The sequence below is a fragment of the Mobula birostris genome, chromosome 13 (genome assembly GCF_030028105.1).
Source record: "Mobula birostris isolate sMobBir1 chromosome 13, sMobBir1.hap1, whole genome shotgun sequence".
In the NCBI taxonomy this organism is placed as follows: Eukaryota; Metazoa; Chordata; class Chondrichthyes; order Myliobatiformes; family Myliobatidae; genus Mobula; species Mobula birostris.
Genome location: NC_092382.1, coordinates 77,029,038 through 77,044,098, shown reverse-complemented (window position 1 = coordinate 77,044,098; position 15,061 = coordinate 77,029,038).

Genomic DNA, 15,061 nt, shown 5'->3' with positions numbered 1-15,061 from the left:
GAGGATATATCGCTGTCTGTCGCTAGGGCATTACGGTTGTTAGAGTTGGTGCTTCTGACATTCCGCACGTTGACTGTTATTTCCACACTTTTAAAGGACTAAATAGGTTAGAGTTAGTCCAATGTGTTCAAAAATTCTCTTCCCCTTCATCAGTGTGCAGACGTCCCAAGGAGAACGCGTGCAATACTTGATCTGCCATTATGAAATAAAAGAGACTGTGCAAGAGAAATAAATTTGATTTATCGAACACCTTGTAACTCGTGATCACAATGCCATTGATTTCAAAGTAAATATGGAAAAAAAAAGATCGTTCTAGTCCATGCATTGAGATCTTTCATTGCGGAAAGTTCAATTTTGACGGTATCAAAAACCGTTTAGCAAGTGTCTATTGGAGCCGGGATGTTTTCTGGTCAGTGGGACGCGTTCAGAAATGAATTTCGGAGCGTACAAAGCTCATATGGGCTGTCAGCATAAAAGGTAAAGATAACAAGAGGAAATAACCTTAGTTTACAAGAGATATTGATTTCTTGCACCTCACTCCCGATGCGTCGGAGACGGACGAGGAAACCGACTGTGATTTGGCTTCTCTTTCTACTAAAGACACGTAGGCACCTGAGGGAGAGTTTTGGGTCCATCCTGCTCTGTCACTTCTGAAACAAAGAAACTCGAAACACTCTCGCTACCAATGGAGTTTCAGAGGTCATCCTCGGAACAAGAATCCGGGGCAATAGCAGCACCCAATTTGTTAGAAATCAAATCCGTTTACCAGTATTTCGAAGAGGTTTCAGTAAGAGAAAGTTCTAGACTCTTCCACCACATAGAACCTACGCCTGGGCAGTAGATCACTGTCAGGTCCATGTCCTCCGCGGGGTTGACTGTACGCGTGGAAGATGACATTCTATACACCGACAGAGCACCCCGAGTTCCTTATCACGAAAAATAATCCGTGTTGTTCACTATGCCAGAACACGATACTACATACATGCATTAAATATCAAAGTACATAATTTCAAAGGAGATCTGTGAGAGTGGATTTCGCAACGAATGGTGGGTATTTGGATCGACGTGGCAAACTGGCGTGAGACCATTGCTTCGGGAAAGCAGATTCGAAGATTCCGTAAGTGGGAGAGACGAAATTGATTTGGAACATGCACGTTAAACGTTATTTTTGCAGAAATCTCTAAAATACGCGACTAAACATCTCCGCTAAGTCGAACAGGTATTCATGTACAGCCCCTTAAGTTATTAAAGTTCCAATACTAAATATTCAGTACCGCACCAGCATCCCAGTGCCCCGGAAAGGCAACATCTTGACGCGAAGTGTAACAGCTTTGCATTTGATCTCCCCTTCCGGCACTGCCTAAATCTTATCTACCGATTGTCGAATATAATCCTCCAGGTGAATTTTGCTCCTCGACTCGTCGGCAATGTAGGTCGGTGCAGCATTCCTGACCGATAACAGCACACGTGACACTTACCTGTGTGAGCACGTACTGGAAGGCCATCGGATTCTGCGTGACATACATTCCAATTTCCACTTTTTTCCCCCGCCAGTACTCCAGACAACCCATTCTGCGTGGACTTCCAGTTCAAGAGTCTGTTAGTGAAGTGTAAAGCCGACTTCCTCACGGATAAAAAATGAAAATAAAACAACCATCAATCACACCTGTTCTTGAGAATTTTTTATTCCAATCAATAGTCCGTATCATCTCTTTTGGATTAGTTAATAGCAACGAAGGCGGTGTGGGAGAAAGCAGAGAGGCTGAGAACGCGAAACAGTGTTGCTGGTTTGGAATCCAGACCATCACCTCGGTATTTCTTCCCCACTCCCCCAGTGCTCATTCGGTTGGAAACAAATGTGATTCGGTTCGTCTGCTATTGTACGAGCGGATGATGTTGGGACTGTTGAGCACTGTTCTTGCAGACATAAATTTGCAGGGATGAAGGGACTTGGGCTACATTATGTTTATTTTTTTTTAATCTATGACTGTATTGTCACAGCTATTTTACAGGTGCTGTAAATGTCTTCTGCTGCGTCTGTCTGTTGGCACGCTGATTTGTACCTTAGCCCTGAAGGAACGCAAAGCAGGTGGATAATAAAGAGCAAGGGTACAAGGAGATAGACTGCGCGGTCAGGAGTGCAGAATGAAAAGGTCTATACAGACTCCGGGATTTAACTTAAAACAATATGCAACCTGATGTCAAGAGCGGGGTCCTGTGTTCTCTAGCGAATGTACCTTGATCATAATTTTACATTATTCTTCTATTATTTCTTACGATTTTCACACCCTGCCCAGCATGTATTGTGTATAGACAGACTGCAGTAAGCCCTTTGCAGTTTCAATATTCAGTAACTATGTTTCATGCGAACCGTGCGTAGTTCCGCATTTACATTTCATGTACAATGGCGAGTTTCTGTTCTGGAGTTCCATGAAGCTCTTGGCACGTTAGTGAGGTGATCAGAGTGAACATTCGGCTATATTCTGTGGCGTAGATCAGTTGTTATAGACTTTCTCTGCCTGGTATTCTTACAGTTATATGCCCCATATTTCTCTGCTATGGTACAAGTCAATTTCCACGACTATAATTTTACTGTTGCTTACTACCGTCAGCGGGCTGAAAACAGAGAATCTGAAGCTGTTCCTTGAACCTGGTGGTTTCTGTTATCAGGCGCATGTTCCCTCTGCCCAGGGGAATCGGAAGAAGACTACAGGTCTGGGGTAAGTTTGTCGATTATATTGCTTCTCCAACAAGGCGGCGGGAAGTCTAGACTGAGACCATGGAGTGGTTGTAGGTTGCCATGATGCGCTGAGCAGCCGCCAAAACTATAAACAATAGAGCAGAACAGTACACGAACAGGCCCTTCAGCTCATGTAATAACATGCCCTGAGAACATAACCTGTTTCACCTATACTATACCATATGTAACATCGGTACCCCGAAATAGCATTCAGTCCACAATGTGCGGTTAAACGATTAAAATTTTATACTTAAGTATGGGGTTAGTAGAGAACCAAAGAAAAGGAGAACAAATAAAAGGCGCCAATAATCTCATAAACATGTCCAGTGCACAAAGGTTGGAGCTCACGGATTCCCTTTCGCTGATCCTCCTTCACTCATCGTCGACCCCTGGGCTCCCGCCCCGAGCCCAGGCCCAGTGGGTCCGGCAACCGTCTCCCAAAGCCACGTCTTCTCTCTCCATCCTCCTCGCGCCTTCTCCCCCGGAGCCCGCGCAAACTAGCAGCTTTCACACAGTCAGAAAGACTGGTCTAAAGCTGGTCTAAACCTGGTCTAAAGCTTTGAAGATTTATTGCAGCGTATGTCTAAGGTGTTGTTTCGAAATAGACAGCTAAAATATTTTCATTGCACCAATTCTGCCGGACATGTCTAACGTTGCTGAAATCTATGTATTATTTGTTCTTTTTTTTCCTCTCACCTCAAGCTGGTGAACTATGAGGTACGAACATTTCCAAGTACCTTGAATTCTCATTTACTAGAAACTTCTGGGCTATTCTGGTGGTGGTAGTATTATTTCCTTCTGAAGGTTAACGGAGAGAGGAACAAAGAATGACCAGACTTATAGTGGAACGGAGATACGGAGATAGGGCCAAAGACTGATAAGAGTATTAGTGGAAATAAGAGAGGGCCAAAGAGTGACTAGACTAATAGTAGAACAGAGAGTCATTCAGCATCAACTTTTGTTATTATTATGGTAACAACGTTACGAATGACCTGCCGATTGCGGGAAAATATCTCCCTGTATCTTTTTTATCATCGCTTTCTACCATCTTTGCACGTCGACGGTTCTAGGGAAAGCTACAGATTGCCTACATATTTTTACTTTTTTGCGAACAATAGAAAAAAATGGTTTTCATGAACTCTCGCATTCACTTGAGCGCTCTGTTGTTCAGCATTAAACCTGGATACTATTTCCTGAAACAGTTGATACCCAACCTCAAATGTGCTGTAATGGTAGCTTTGTTCCAGTGTTTTGGACGTGGTGGAGGTCGGGAAACCTTACAATGAAGAAATATCATCAAATATAAAGCTATTCTCATAGCAAGGTTTACATTTTACACAATTAAAAAAAGTATGTTACATACCAGTACACACACGTTTAAAATACTGAGCTCGTTGTGATGCATGCTACCAATACAATTGCATTGATTCATTTATTTTTTTTTCTTTGAACATTCTGCAAACAACCACAAGAGAAAAAAAGGTGGAAATTCCACAGGAGATTACTTACAGTCAAGTGGAGATGTCTTTAACCCGTTGCGTTTCATCACTTGCAGAATACACTTTGGCATCGGTTTGTTCAAAATCAAAATAAAACGGTAACATATGATTTTCGATATGTTTCGAATAAGAGATTCGTTTCCAAAGTACAAATGTTCATTGTAGGTAAATTATCAAAGTATCAATATTGTGCATTTACTACCTTGATTTCCATTGGACTGCAGGATCTAACAGGAGACTCTTTCCCAGATTAGCTTCTTCATACGCTTATCCAATGCATTGTTCAGACACAACCTGGTGGAAATAAAAAAAAAAGTCAAGAAAGCTCTCGACTTCTCCCGTTTACTCAGAGTGTAACATAGCCCAATAGAATGATAACGATTATAGCAAACACTATTGGTTTTTCTAACTGCGTCCATCTTTACCGATGACGTTTCACGATTATAACAATGTTCGATGCCTAAATCCTGCAGCTTACTCAGTTACGTTGGTTAATTGTTGGTCACACATTGATTCCTTGTTTCAATATCTGTCTCCTCCGAATTGTAATGATCAGGAACGTGCCGATAAATTGCACGAAATTTCGGCCCATGCATTCGGTAATCAAGCTGGTGTGTAGAATGCTATAAATGCAATCAATCGATGTGATAAGTGAAGCGTTGGTGGTGTATATTGTGAGCAGGTATTGGCAATTCAATATGTTACGAGTGTGCTCTTGATTGGTCTTGCTTAACGAGTCACAAATGCAGTCAATGTCTCTATAGCATTTTCTTTGCTAGGGAGTGAGCAGTTATTCCATATGTTAAAAGTGCCTTTTGCTATTGCTTAACGATTCATAATTGCGGTCAGTGTCGGCTGTTTATCATGTAAGGAGAGGACATTGAGTGGGCATTTGTGATTGAGGGCGCCTCTCTACAGCTGCAGAAACGGCATCAATGATGTATCTGCATTGATAGTTCTACTACAATGTGCGACAGCATCTCTATCGTGTGCCAAGCAGTGAACAGGTTAAAACGGAAATGTACACGGTGGATGGATGCACTTGGTTCCGACCCTCGATGTACCGTTACTCGTGGACGGTCATGTGGTTTCAGTGAACACATGAATAACTACGTAAAATACAGCCGAATTATTGAAAAAGTAAAGGAATTAAAATATGAATGTCTCGGAATGCATTTGAATGGATGTCCATGGTACACAGTGACATCATCGCGTAGGTCAGTGATGAATCTGCAGAAGCAGCAACATTATCAGTTGTTCAGTGTTCGGCCTGGATTAGCAATGACTTGCTCAGCATGGTCGATACCTTTATTTTCATCTCTGTTCAGAGACTGTTCTGGAAATACAGCGTTAACATCACCGTGGTCACTAATGTCTTTGTAGAGACAGAGATTATTCTTTGTATCGATATGAAGTATTCAATGACCGTAGAAAATATGCCTGCGAGTCTCTCAGTCCCGAGGGTTGTATTTCTTGCTGTGTATTCATCTGCTCCCCTTCTGAATCCGGTTACAGCACTCTATCACGTCACACAGTAGACAGTCAATGCACCGACTGGAGAGCTTGAGCAGATCCAGCAGGCAATGGTTCACCTCCTTCTCTTTCGTCAAATCTTCCTTTATTTGGTTCCTTGGAAAGTACAAACTTCCACGAACAATTTACAGCAAATATTCTCAAGAGTTATTTTTTTTTTTTTTACTTGCACTTATTGGTTTCATTTGGCACAGCAGATTTAATGTTGAACAATGTAGCGCCTCTCTATTTCCTGAGGAGACTGAGGTCCTTTAACATCTGTCGGACGATGCTGAGGATGATCTATGAGTCTGTGGTGGCCAGTGCGATCATGTTTGCTGTTGTGTGCTGGGGCAGCAGGCTGAGGGTAGCAGACACCAACAGAATCAACAAAATCATTCGTAAAGCCAGTGATGTTGTGGGGATGGAACTGGACTCTCTGACGGTGGTGTCTGTAAAGAGGATGCTGTCGAAGTTGCATGCCATCTTGGACAATGTCTCCCATCCACTACATAATGTACTGGTTGGGCACAGGCGTGCATTCAACCAGAGACTCATTCCACCGAGATGCAACACAGAGCGTCATAGGAAGTCATTCCTGCCTGTGGCCATCAAACTTTACAACTCCTCCCTTGGAGGGTCAGACACCCTGAGCCAATAGGCTGGTCCTGGACTTGTTTCCTGGCATAATGTACATATTACTATTTAAATATTTTTGGTTTTATCACTATTTAATTATTTATGGTGCAACTGTAACGAAACCCAATTTCCCTCGGGATCAATAAAGTATGCCTATGACTACGACTATGACTATGAATGCAAAGGTCCAGGAGAAATTTCTTACCAAATTTATTTTGTATCATTGGTAATAAAAATGTGTAGGATAATTGTAGCTTTTCCTAGAACCGTAGAAGTGTAAATATGTCCGAAGGTGGTGATAACAAAGATACAGTGAGATAAATTCCTCATAATCAACTGGTCATTCTTGACGCCATTACCACAATAATAACAAAAGTTGATGCTTTATGACTGTATGTTCCACTATTAGTCTGGTTACTCTTTCGCCTTCCCTCCGCTCAGTTAGCTGTATGATCTATCTTTGCCCCTTGCTCCAATCCATTACTAGATGGTCGCTTGTTGCCCCTCTTTCCGTTCTACTATTAGTCTGGGCACTCTTTGGCCTTCCCTCTGTTAACCCTCAGAAAGCCAGAGAGGGAGAAGGAATAGAGACGGGCGATTAGATAAGAAAAACATGGTTTTCTGAAATACACAATTATTGTGTGCACCACAATTATTGGAGATCAAGATTGTACACAGTACTCAAGTGTGTCCTCAGAAGCCCATTATACAGATCAAGCTGAAAGTCTCTAGATATGAACCCCACTGAGCGTATTGTATAGCCCAGCGTTTTATTATCCTTCTTAATCGCTTCTGTGCGTTCTCTAGCTGTTGATAGTGATGAGTCTAACACAACTCCCAAATCCTTCTCACACTATATAACTCAAGACCCGCTATTGTTTATTTATATCTCATATATCTACTTCCTAAATGTAATATTTTATATTTACTTACAATAAATGTTCTGATGTTTATCTGCTCACATCTGGATTTTGTTTAGATCTGACTGTATTGATTCTGCTGTCTGCATGTTATCAGCCTGTCCCCCTAATTCTGTGTCATCGGCAAACGTTACCAGTCTATTTTCTCTGTGGTTATTCAAATCATTAATGTAAATTTAAAACAGAAGCCGTCCCAAAACCAATATCTGCGGAACTCCGCTTTTGACATCTTCTATGTGTGAAAATGATTATCTCACCATAATTTGTTGCTTTCTGCATTTGAGCCAATTCTCCGCCCATTCGGATACTTTCCTTTGACTCCCACCTCCTGTAATTTGATGATTAACATAATCTGAAAGTCGAGGTACATGATATCAACCGTTCTAATGTTTTCATAAATTTAATTTATCATAGAACTTCAGCATGTTAGCAAAACATGTTTTCCGCTTTCTGAGCCAATGCTGACTTTCTGCTAACATGCTGGATCTTACCAGCTGCTTGCGTTTCTCATGCTGACTTTCTGCTAACATGCTGGATCTTACCAGCTGCTTGCGTTTCTCATTCTTGTATATAGGGACAAATCTAGCCAATTTCCACTCCGTATGGACTTCCACAGTCGTCAAACACTTTTCAAAAATACATATTCAGGGTTTGTATATAGAAACAGAGACCTCTTTAAGTACCGTTGGATATCTGTTGTCTGGCCCTGGAGATTTATTAACTTCCATTTTTTTCAGATGAATATTATCTCACTTTCTAAGCTTGCTAATTAACTTAAGATATCCTTATTTTTCCCCCTCTACACTTACTGGCATATCGCTAACATCCTCGCAGGTGAATGCTTCAGCAAAATATGTTTCAACAGCACCCGCTATGTCATTCTCAGCATAATTTAATATCTCACTATTATTCCTAATCAACTTAAGTTCCTTCATTACTCTTCCTTTGCTACTAAATTATTGAGGGAAAAAATCTCTTGGGGTCAACTTTGGCATTATCGGCAATATCCTTCTCAACATGCCTTTTGGCAATTAGAATTCCCTTCTTCACTCTAGCTCTCATATCTTCATGCGCCCTGTAGTTAACATGCTTGCTATATATATATATTGTTCTGCATTCATTATATAGTTGCCTTTTCGTCAATCTTTTTTATGCATATTGTTATTCATCTATGCACTCTTCTATAGATTTACTAACTACACCCACACAAAAATAATCTCAGGGTTGTATGTGGTGTCATATATTTACTCTGATAATAAATTTTACTTTGAACTTTGAACATTGATCTATTCCTTTTGTTGTTTCTCCCGACTTTGGTTATGAATATTTCCTGGACTCCATGCGGAAAACTCAACTGCACTGTTCCTCAACTGGCTTAATGCCAAGCAGTTCCTTCTAGTTCAACTTCTAAAGTCTAAGCCGCATCTGCACGGACTTTGTCTTTCCGAAATGTTTTTTTTTGTTGTTTTGGCTTTTACTAATATACTATGACAAAAACTTCGAGACTAACAATGCTATGATCAATTGTTCCAAAAGGCTTAAAAGCTTCCCTACACTAAATCTGCCCTGACGATTACGGAATATCAAATATAGACAGGACTCTCCTTTAGCTGGTGCTTAACATACTGGTTCAAAAGTGAATCATTTAGAATCTAAACGAATTACCTTTCCTGTAATCCATTAGTCATTGGGTTCTCCCACTCAATATTTGGGAAATTGAAGTCGAACTGTAACATCACCATCAGAACTTGTTTTATTTTAATATATTTTTTTCTAAATCTATGATAGAAAAGTGCATAAAGAGGAATTGTCCTCAATGCGGAGACTACGCTGGTCATGGAGATATGAAGGAAAATTTACAAACGCTATGATTAAGGTTTGCATGATTACCCACGGAAAGATGTTAGGCACAGAATTTAAACGAATCCACAGCGGAATGATGCTTCACTGAGGATCGGGTAGAATATCGACAGCGAGCTACAGTACAGCGGGACTGATTAGAAGAAACAACGAAGCGCTGCAGAATGTAGTGACACTTAAACACGAGGAATTCTGCAGATTCTGGAAATTCAAGCAACACACATCAAAGTTGCTGGTGAACGCAGCAGGCTCTTTTTTTTTTTAAAAAGAGCTTCCTTTCTTCCACCATCAACTCTGCTCTCAAACGCATCTCCCCCATTTCACGCTCATCTGCTTTCACTCCATTCTCCCGTCACCCCACTAGGAATAGGGTTCCCCTAGTCCTCACTTACCACCCCACCAGCCTCCGGGTCCAACATATTACTCTCGTAAGTTCCGCCACCTCCAATGGGATCCCACCACTAAGCACATCTTTCCCTCCACAGCACCCCCGCCCCCCTCCGCTCTCCACAGGGATCGCTCCCTACGCGACTCCCTTGTCCATTCGTTCCCCCCCCCCCCATCCTTCCCCATTGATCTCCCTCCTGGCACTTATCCTTGTAAGCGGAACAAGTGCTACACATGCCTTTACACTTCCTCCCTTACTACCATTCAGTGCCCCAGACAGTCCTTCCAGGTGAGGCGACACTTCACCTGTGAGTCGACTGGGGTGATATACTGCGTTCGGTGCTCCCGATGTGGCCTTTTATATATTGGCGAGACCCGACGCAGACTGGAAGACTGCTTTGCTAAACAACTACGCTCTGTCCGTCAGAGAAAGCAGAATCTTCCAGTGGCCACACATTTTAATTCCACATCCCATTCCCATTCTGATATGTCTATCCACGGCCTCCTCTACTGTCACGATGAAGCCACACTCAGGTTGGAGGAACAACACCTTATATTCCGTCTGGGTAGCCTCCAACCTGATGGCATGAACATTGACTTCTCAAACTTCCGCTAATACCCCACCTCCCCCTCGTACCCAATCCGTTATTTATTTATATACACACATTCTTCTCTCTCTCTCTCCTTTTTCTCCCTCTGTCCCTCTGACTATACCCCTTGCCCATCCTCTAGGTCCCCTCCTTGCCTTTTCCCTGGGCCTCCTGTCCCATGATCCTCTCTTATCGCCTTTGCCAATTACCTGTCCAGCACTTGGCTCCATCCCTCCCCTCCTGTCTTCTCCTACCATTTTGGATCTCCCACTTCCCCTCCCACTTTCAAATTTCTTACTAGCTCTTCCTTCAGTTAGTCCTGACGAAGGGTCTCGGCCTGAAACGTCGACTGTACCTCTTCCTAGAGATGCTGCCTGGCCTGCTGCGTTCACCAGCAACTTTGATGTGTGTTGCTTGAATTTCCAGCATCTGCAGAATTCCTGTTGTTTACATTATGAATGCAATAAGGATATTTTTTGAACAGAAAAGAAACGTAATACATGAAGTGTCACATGATCACGATCACATGAAGTGTCAAAAGCAGATGGAAAGGTCCAGTGCCAACTTTTCCATTAAGAGAGAAAGAATATGGGTTTTTACATCTGCAATAGGAGGAGATGTTACTGATGGACGTAGAGACGCAGCTCCGCACGTTTATAACGGTGACAGTCAGCCTCGTTCCGAACATCTCCTGCCAGCATACAAACGAAATAACCCAGTACTGCTGTCGGCGCCACTACTTCCACCTCCAAGAGAAGTCGCAATGTAAGAAATCAGGACCAGGAAACTGAAACCGGAATATAACGTGCACTAAATGCTCTGTGCTTCAGCATCTGAGAGATATTTCTCAGGATATTGGGCAATTAGTACCCGCGGAAGCTTATAGTGTGCTGTTACAGGCAACTGATCATCGGAGAGCCGTGCACGGTCCAGATACAGCACAAGAAAGGAAATCGATTAGACTGTGTTTCCAGGCGAACATATCCTACGGCCATGACACATAGCAGCATTATAAAGCCTCGGAATTACATCATTAACGCTCGCCTTTGCTGAAAATGGAAGTATAGTGGAGCAAGCGAACAATTTAAAACTCCGTTAAGTTACTCCTGCGTGTGAACAGAAGATACTGCTGGACGTGCTAACCAAATGTAACCAGACGAGCGGCAAGCGCCCAACTACATTTACGTAAGATCCATGAATGGTGTTCCAAGCAACATTATATCGGGACAATTTCGAGCCAGAAATCACATATATTTGGTGAAGTGTTTTAGTGTCTCGCAGCACCGACGAATGTAGAAAGACTTTGGGACTGTGTGATCCTTCTGTCCTTACGCATAGTGAAGCATGGAGACTATGTACAATGAATGATTGTAGCGTATAAATATGAATGTGCACGTGTGAGATTATAAGAGCGGTATCACGTTGAAGGAATATATCTTCACTTCATCAGTCAGGTGATGAAGGCAGTGAGAGTTCCGGACTGGAGGTGTGTATGGAAAGGGTTCGAGTACAATGGCCAAATCTATTAATTCAATGCTGGTAATGAGGATCATTAAGTCTGATACTATACAAAACATCTGAATCGTATCCTTGTTCAAAGATTGGAGACGAGGAAACGTGGATGTCGTTGGAGATTTTGGTGACGTGGAGACGTCAGGTTTTAAATGTGCGAACATTAATTTGCGGACGATCCATAACTTCCACAGACCTCTTGCTTTAGACTTCAAAGGCTTTCCTAAATGCTGTATGATTCCAATTATAGATTATCAGTTAACGTTTGAATGCTTAAATGTATATCATGCTCTGCAATAGTTTAAAGTGTGAATGCATTGAGAGTATAAAATATTGCACGAAGACTGGACATTTCTGAGTTCACTTCAAAGAGAAAGAGAAGTAATGCGTGCGTGAATGAACAGAAGGCAGGCGATATGTTTGTTAGTTTTGAATTGACAAGATGCTTGAATTAATCCTCTGTTTCACAATAGGAGCCAACCGTCTGAAAATGTCTGTTTCCCTGCGTGAAATAAATTAGCAGGAACTGCTGTGAACTTCAGAGGGTGCGTCTCTTTCCGAAATTGCATGAAGTGTTAGTGTATGTGGGCCACACTCGTCTTCCTTCCCTGTGCTCTTTAGAATACTTGATAAGGAATTTCACTCTGGCAGTTAATTGTTTTGTTCTCTATACACCAGTTACCTGCAACGGTTTTGAAAGTAAAACAGTGCAAGCTTAGATTTTTGTTTTGCCTTACCTGTACAGTTAGATTGCTTTGCTACTGATGTGTTTGTTTTGCTACTGATTTCAGATGGAGACGCGTAACCCACACCGGCCACGTGGCAATAGGGTTAAAGAGGTCGGGATGTGAGTGTATCTATTCCGGTTATGATAAAGCCACTGTTCAAAGGTAAGTTGACATTAGGGCAAATCCTTGTGTACTTGAAATTCCCATTTTGGGAGGCTGTTTCATATGGGGTGCACCAAAAGATACGCTGAAGACGTTGTAATGCTGATTTTGAGTTTCGAATGTTCTAACTCTATCTTGTTATTTTTCACTTTTACAAATAATTCAATGAGGTTCCTAACAGAACTATGCTGCCTATCCCCAACCAAGATGCGTTTCTACATATACTCATAAATTCTGTCTCTCAAAATCCTCTGAATAGATTGCCCATTACTGACAGAACACTCACTGGCCTGTAAGTCTCAGGACTATCCCTATCACATTTCTTGAACAAGAAAGAACATTTGCATTCAATCCTGTGTCCAGTGAAGGCGCAGTCTATTGACATACAATCCCACAACAGTGTCCTCCCTTTCTGCAGCTGCGATACTATCACACTCTCCCTGTGTTTAAAAGGCTTTCCCTTTACTCTCTTTTACCCGACTATGAGCATTTTGAAACATCTGAACCCCGAGATGTCCGGACGTCCTTTCTCCCCTTGTGATTGAATTGGCTATATTTCTTACATCCTTCACAGACATGAGGAGTAATAATCTTCACATTACGTCTGCGTCTAAATGTTCAAGGTGTAATCACAGTAATTTACAATAAGTAGAATAATCAATGTAACATTGAATAGCACACACAAATCAGCGTGAGATGATCAGTCTGATGGCCTGGTGGAAGAAGCTGTGCCGGAACCTGTCGCTCATGCCTTTTATGCTGCGGTATCGTTTCCCGGATGATTGTTAAGTCTCTACGATAGTTTTGAATTTATTCATTTCAGGATGACCAGACACATGGTTGTTTACACTTAGGACATATTTGCCATCCTAGTCATTTTTGCAATCGGACCTGGGTGTTATCTCCACAGATGGCCACTTAATGTAAGCACACACTTCAGTCCATTCTTCAGCTCTTCTCTGAATTTCCTCTGTGTTAGTGTATAGATGCAAGTATTGGTGCACATACTCAGAATTTGCAAAATGGAACCAAATTGTTGTAGTATATATACAGGGGAACTCAAATACCTGTCCAGGTAAAAGTAATTTATCACTTGCCACTTGAGCGAATGAGCTACATAGGGCATCCAAAGTAATATGAAATTAGCTGATATAGCAAACAACAAAATCATCGATTTTCTGCGCTTTTCCACCTCGGTATCCTTCTGATTATCACTGTTGTTCCGAAGTCCCCTGCGGACCCTATTTGCCGCAATGATGTGTCTTAGTGTTAACCCATTGAACACTAGAATTATGCCAGTTGGTAGCAACGGTGTTAAAATGCTGTCCAGCAATTCGTATCCTTTCCACACGGGTAAAGTAGTGTATTCATACGTGCTGGCGCAACGCCACGGCATGTTGTCAATAATGACGTAAGGTTCAATGGTAAAGTAAAACGGGACACATCTCCCGCAGCTCACTATAACCACGGTCACCATAATCACCGTTGCTGTTCTCTCAGTGCAGTATCGTTCCCCGAGCTTTCGACAACATATTGCGATGAAACGATCAAAGGTAAAGCTGACCGTAAACCAAACAGAACAGTCCCTCGTTACAAGAAGTAATACAAGTGTCACTGCGCATACAGGAGTGATGAGCAGGGATCTGGAATAAATGTAGATATTGTTGATCTGATGCACTAAAACGAAAACTATAATCACCATCAGATCCGCTGTTGCCATTCCAACCAGGTAACGGGTGATGCATTTGGAGAGTCCGCATTTTCCCCGACGTAGGATCACAATCGCCGTCAAATTAACTAAACGAAATCCGAAAAAAAAATAGAATCATCATTACCTACAACTGTCTGAATGTCCAGAATTCTTTCAATGCTATGTAGGGTATGTTATATGGAAGCGAAAAGCAGGAATTGGGTGCACTCCGGCTGGAGGACCATAATGGACTGGCGACTTGCCATGAGTATAGAGCGAGGTATCTGATTTCCACGACTCAGCTACCGGTCAGCGGTCGATAGCTCCAGTAAACATCACCATGAGCAACGCTATTTCCATTATTAGTGGTGAAACTGCTGAAGAGATCATTTTCTGTGAAATTAATGAGGTTTAAAGCATAAGTTATAATTTAGTGAATTATGGAACAATAGACCTGCGATATACGACTGGCCGGTCATTTGAAAAAGCTGCCGATCTGGAAAAGCAACCACTGTCTCTTAAGAAAGTTGAGCAAGGTCAAACAGACTACCGCAATATCGGCACCGACCTAATTGACAAAAGAAAATAAAAAGATCACACCGAAAAAAAAATATGGAAACTGAATATAAAGACTATCAGATGCTTGAATCCTCAATTCTGTGAACACATTTCAGACGAGGGCAACATTTGTGTTGAGTAAAATTCCGAGCAGTGCAGCGGAACAAATGCAAGAGGTCGTCACCATACATATAGTGACCAGCTCCAGTATCTTACCAGGGACACCAATCGCTACAATTGCAGGATAGAAAATGGCCGCGATGT